Source organism: Rhipicephalus sanguineus, chromosome 10 (genome assembly GCF_013339695.2).
Source record: "Rhipicephalus sanguineus isolate Rsan-2018 chromosome 10, BIME_Rsan_1.4, whole genome shotgun sequence".
Lineage (NCBI taxonomy): Eukaryota > Metazoa > Arthropoda > Arachnida > Ixodida > Ixodidae > Rhipicephalus > Rhipicephalus sanguineus.
In genome coordinates this window covers 123107343-123113603 of record NC_051185.1, presented here as the reverse complement: position 1 = coordinate 123113603, position 6261 = coordinate 123107343, and positions in this window count along the sequence as shown.

The window sequence follows — 6261 nt, the reverse complement described above, 5'->3', positions numbered from 1 at the left end:
TACAGTCGCCTGAAGTAGATCACAAAGATGGACGTCTATCCACACTACGTATAGACGATGCCTTTGATCGACTTTGTAAGGCAAAATATTTTGTTTCAAATTGACCTCAAGATCGGCTATTGGCAAATTGAAGTCGAAGAGAGAGATCGCCAGAAGACGGTCTTTATACCACATGACGGTCTGTTTCAGCTTATGGTAATGTCATTTTTAGATGTGAAGCATCTTATAGCGGAGTTCAATCCGGTGGTGGTGGTGGTGGTGTGCGGCGTGACCACCCTTACTGCGCATGCGCAAAAATTCTCCACTTCCCCTCTCCACTCCCTCTCTCCCCTTTTCCTCTCCACATCACCTCTCCCCTTCCCTTTCCCCCTTCCCTTGCCTCTCTCATTTCCCTTTCCCACCCACTCCCCCTCTCCCCTTCTCCCCTCCCTTACCCTTGCCCCTCTCCCTTTCCCCTCCCCCTCGCCACTTCCCATCTCCCCTTTCCCCCTCACCGCTCCACCTCTGAAACGCGGGCTCTACATGCCGAAACACTGCTTCGCATCGCCTCATGGTCCCCTTTAGCGGGAGATGGTGTGATTTTTTTGCTTGCTCCGCACCTGCGAAGTTCCAGCGCGTTATGGACACAGTTCTGGCTGAATTAAAGTGGCAGACATCTCTTGTTGGCCTGGATGGCGTCGTGTTCTTCGCTCCCAGGTTTGACGAACGCCTCGAATCAGCGCTTCACGCAATCACGTCATCTGTCCTATTACTGAAACCGGAAAAGTGTCGATTCGCGTACGAAGTGCTCCTCTTCCTAGGACGCGTCATCAGCAATTAGGGCGTCCGAACCGACCCGACCCGCAGAAGAACGCCACATTCACTAAATTCCCGCCACCCGCCGACAAAAAGGCTGTGCATTGATTTTCCGGCCAGTGTGACTAGTACATGCGGTTTGTCAAAAACATTGCCCGCATTGCCGAGCCACTTGCTAAAATAAGCAAAGCCGACGTCGAGTTGCAGTATGAAACTTGCCAGTAGGAAACGTTGCAGGAAGAAGCATTCCGAGAACTGAGACGACGCTTGCACTCACCACCGCTTCTGGCTCACTTCGACGAAAACGAGGATTGGAAAATACAGAACAGCACAAGTTTTGTAGGACCTGGCGCCGTACGTGTACAACGGACGGAAGGTCGAGAAAGTTTCGTCTCTTATGCTAGGCTGTCACTGTCAAAGGCCGAATCGAACTATTCGACGACCGAAGAAGATTGCCTTGCCATCATTTCGGTTACATGAAACTTTCGCCCCTACCCCTAAGGCAGGCCTTTCAAGGCCCTGGGCGACCGCCTTGCGTTGTGTGCGCTAGCAGGCTTGAAGCACCCGTCAGGACGCCTCGCATGGTGGAGTATGAGAGTTCAAGGATTCAATATTACCGTCGTTTGCAAGCCCTCTGACGCCGATTGCTTGTTCCGTGCACCTGATGATCTATAGCCGTATGACGATCCCGACGAAGAAAGCTTCCTGGGACACATAAGTGCCGACGACTTCACCAAACAACAACGAAGCGATCCAGTAATGAGAAGCTTGCTAGAGTACTTGGAAAGCGTGACCCACCAGTGTAACGAAGTTAGTAAGGCGAGGATTGCCGTCATTTTTTGGAAAATGACTTCCTCTGAAAGGATAACTTTTAGCCGACCCGAGCCAACTACCTTCTTTCATTGATTCATTTGTTTGTTCCATTGCGGAAGATCAAGTAAAGGTTGTGACCAAGGTAAAAGCCGCAATGAGACAGCTTGAGGTGCCCTTAGCCCTCGCGTTAAATTGTGGCAGCGAGTCATGCAATTATATTAAAGAAACATGTTTTCATAAGAAAAGTGAAACATGCATTAATTATGCAATACATTAAAGAATAATCAATATTGAACAACGCAATTTGACAGTGGCAGGTAGAACAATTAACACAATGATAAGACACAATGACAGTAGTTACACTTGAAAACACCTAATTATTTACTCACAGTATATATGTGTGAGTGCAGGTGAAGAAAGAATTACGCATGAGTCATTAAGAAAGAGTTCAAATAAGTGAACGCAGTGCAAACCTTGTTATGATTGTAGTATCGATGCCGGCGTCATGAAATGAATCAAGCAGTCTGGGTAACTTGTTTTGCAAGCCATAATTAATCCTTCAATGGAGGCATGGCCCAGTGTTCTCCATGACGGGTGGTATACGTAGCGGTATTTTTTGCAGACGAATGATATCATTAAATATCCTATTTGGACAGTTTAAGCTTGAGTGGCATATGCGGAGTAGTGAGCGGTTGTACAGGGACAAAATTGTAGGTACGTTGCAATGTTTAAAGATGTGCTCAGTGATAGTAATGTGGTACGTTTTCTATTATACGTATTATTCTTTTCTGTATTATGTGTATTTTCCTGAGATTAGTTTCAGCTGTAGTGCCCCACACAAGGTGTGAATAATTGATGGGTGATGCAAATAACAAGGGAAAAATAATATTTTTACGGACGTTGGCAGACGATATCTATTCCACCTGAGCATGCCTGTGGTGCGACTAAGCTTTTGTATTAGACAGTTCACAAGTTGATCCCACTGTAGCGTACAAAAGAAATATGTGCCAAAACTTAAACGTCGTTGACTGTTTCTATGTTCCCGTTTTTCATCTCTAAGGTGTGATTTTGTGGAATGTTCGTGCCTTTCGTGTGGAAAACTACTACTTTTGGTTTGAATTTCTTTTCACACGAAAGTGTTTATTCCGGGGTCCACCAAGACTTCAGTGACGTATTTCCGTCAAGGAAATGACGTCGAAAAAAATTGACACGATCAGATGGCAAAGAAAAAAGGTTCCGTCAACGGGCATCGAACCCACGACCGCTCGGTCCGCAACAAGAGATGCCGGGCGCGCTCTCCACTGCGCCACGGTCACAGACTCCAGAGGCTTTACAAACGCGCCTTTTATATCTACCACTCTCCCGGTCGGCGGTGTGGTGTTGCTCTCTGGGAGCGGTAAGGTAAAGGAATTCTTCGTTACTGTGGCCTCCGCGATTAGCACCTGCAACGCGTTACACATCCATCCCATTCGGCGCGTTTTCAATAAAAGTTCAATTTTGTCAATGCCTTAACTCACCGCGATGGGGCGATCTTAGCCGAAGCGTCGTAAAAGCGTCTGCCTCGTTCATAGCATCACGCCAATCCAAAATAAAAAAATGGCCGCGTATCTGCGTGCTTCGCTGCAAATGTCGTTTAAAGACGATATAAGAGGCGCTGCGTGAGATATGGACGCCATCTGGCAATACGTCGGGAAACATGAGTGCTGTGTTGCGGGCTGGTAGTCTCGGCGCAGCAGCAGGCGAAGACCGGCGGTGACCAACGCGACCGGCGGGGACGCCAGCCAGCCCGAACCCGCGGTTTGGCGCGAAGCGCTGAAGCAGAAGAAACGTCCGCACTCAACGAGTACTCTCCACACAATCTTTTCTTTACACGTCGCCTGGGTAAAACAGGAATGCCAGAGCGGCGCCCCATGGCATTAGTACAGTGCAATACAGAACCGAAACCGAAACACAACAATGAGCTCGTGCAGAGGGCACGGAGGAAGGCAAGTTCCAGCGCAGTCGCATTTTCAGCGCCGCTTAAGAAACTAGGGTCTTTAGAATTACGTATGTATGCATTTTCTATTAAAGGAATACACCACCTAATAATTACCTAGTGATGTTGAGCCTCAGACATGCGTGATATTTACTTTTTGATCGACAACGTTCAAAAGTATGAACAGCCGTACCAGTTCAAGATGGCTGGCCCTTGGTCAACTTTGGCCGAGTGGCTGAATCGAGTGACGTGCCGACAAACAGAAAGACAGACAGACCAAAATTTCTCCGTTTAAGTATCCCAAGAAAGACTATCGTCTTCAAAATAACTGCGACGCGCGCCTGCATCACCTGGCTGTAACACCGCGTTCCCCGCTCACGCGCTCGCCCCGAGAAAAATCGCGGCCGGGCTACCGGGGCGGCACGACGCGTTCTGCGTTTCTCTCTAGTCAGGCCGTGGTGTTCAATCACATTTTAACATGCCGCGGAATGGCGACAAAGTTCGGCGTCCAATATGCGACGCTCTTCTGGCTATCGCACCTCGTTCTCTGATTACGCTTTCACCGTTAACTATATACTACAGCTACCACAAGGGTTTGTTTAATCATTTAACATGGACGCTAGTCGTCGGGATGGAGATGTACATCCAATCATGAAAGTGGGTGCATCCACGTTGAACGGTGCTATAGCTGCCAGACATCAATATACATTGTACAAACTCTCTTATATCAATGTACAGCAAATATTCAGTTACTTCTGTGAGGGCACGCTTTACTTTCGTGTTATTCCGATCCCTATGACGGAGGGACCAACCATCCTTTTAGATAACTTTCTGTGAACCATTTGAATGGGTTCTGGAGAAACTCATTTGCGCGGTTTATTAAAGTAGTATAACATGCTGATGAAAAACACACAAAAGTGTCATATGCATGAATAATGAATTTAGCCTTCGGGTAGACGAGGTCTACATTGTTTTCATATAAATTAAGCAGCAGCAATGCTGCCTTGAGGGACTGCTGTTTTAATTTCTCCAGTTGACGATTTAAAGTTATTTATGTGTACGTATTGATGTCTTATTTCTAAAAATGTCTTCATTAGTTGCAGTGGGAGGCTTCTAATTTCATCTCTGAAGCTTTGTTGAGTATAAGTTATGGTTAAAATGATCAACGGCCTGAGTAAAGTTTATACAAATACACCTATTGTCAGTAGCTTCCTTTCAAAATTCTGTCGTATGTGGTGTTTTTGTCTAGAAGTGTTAGCTGTGCTGATTTCCTGAGGAAAGGGCGCCAAGATTGATATGGTAAGGTAATTTTAATGCCGAGCCTAACGTTTTGTATACAGGTGTGTCTTTAGCAATCTTCGTTTTGATAGAAAGATGCCTTCAGTACTGCAATTCTCCCACAACTATTAATTGCATTGCTCAATTCTAGAAAGTAGTTTACCCATTTTCAAAGTGAACGTGACCCAGTCCGAAACTTTGATAAGCTCACCCTCAATTTTTTGTCGTGGTCATCCGTTAAACTGTTTTTTTTAAACTGTCTTTTTTTTAGCTCGTCGTTGCTTTCACAAACGCTCAGTGGAAGCCTGGTAGACTTCCAAAATCGAGCCTGCCTATGGGCAAAATGTTGGTGGCACATCCATATTATTGAATTTCCCATCTAGTAACTTGGCTGACGCCCAAGTCCGAAGTGTACATTGACCTTCCCAATTCGAACGAAGGGCGAAGCCTATATACCTTCACGTGACTTAGTAAAATCCTTGAATTACAAGGACACATGCGGGAACATACACACACTGGCACTTCCCTTATTGTATGCTTGTTTTTCGCGCTCAACCTTAAATGTATGAGATAAACGCATCGCGCCACAGAGCAAGGGGTCACAGGTTCGAATGCCCGGTCCCACTCGACCCGAAGAATTTATTTTTTATTTATTTATTTGCGTCTACCTCGAATTGTCGGTCACGGACAGCGTTGATTTTCCGTGAAGATCAAAGACGCCGCCGCCCATGCCCCTCCCGACATATGCACCGGAATTTCTGTAAAACCAGTTCTTTAACGCTATCGCGTTAAAACCCACAAGCGTGCCTCACTATCCAGTTGGAAGACATTATTGCCTTTCTTACCTTGTTGCAGATGCCTTACTTCTGGTCTACGGGAGTTTCGGCGCTTTGGCCATTCTATCGGCTTACTTGATTGCCCAACGTGTTAGCAGCACAGAAAGAGCCTACGTAACCGTGCTCCTGTTTTACGGTGTCGCTGGTGAGTGGCGCTTATTTGCGCTGTTGGCGATGCGTCGACGTGCTGCGCGTACAGCTTCCGCATCTCGATGGGAAACCCTGAACACATAGCCAGTAAAATCAATTGTTCATGATTTTGGACGTCAAACCACAGATATTATTATTACATATTATGTATGAGTATTGTTACTTGAAGGACAAAAATTGCAGATATAAGTCCGGAGCATTTAAAAGGGTAGTTTTGGCCACATTGTTTCTTATGACGGCGAGCAACACTAAAAGACGGGTCGGAAGAAAGCACGCAAGGGAGGGCGCGATTATTACCTCTTTACTAACGCTAGATGATTGGAGGTGCGTGTACCAGATAAGAACGAGGACGAGGTTTTGATTTTGATTAAAGACTCAAAGTTTTCATGCAATTCACTCTGGACGCAGTTGTAC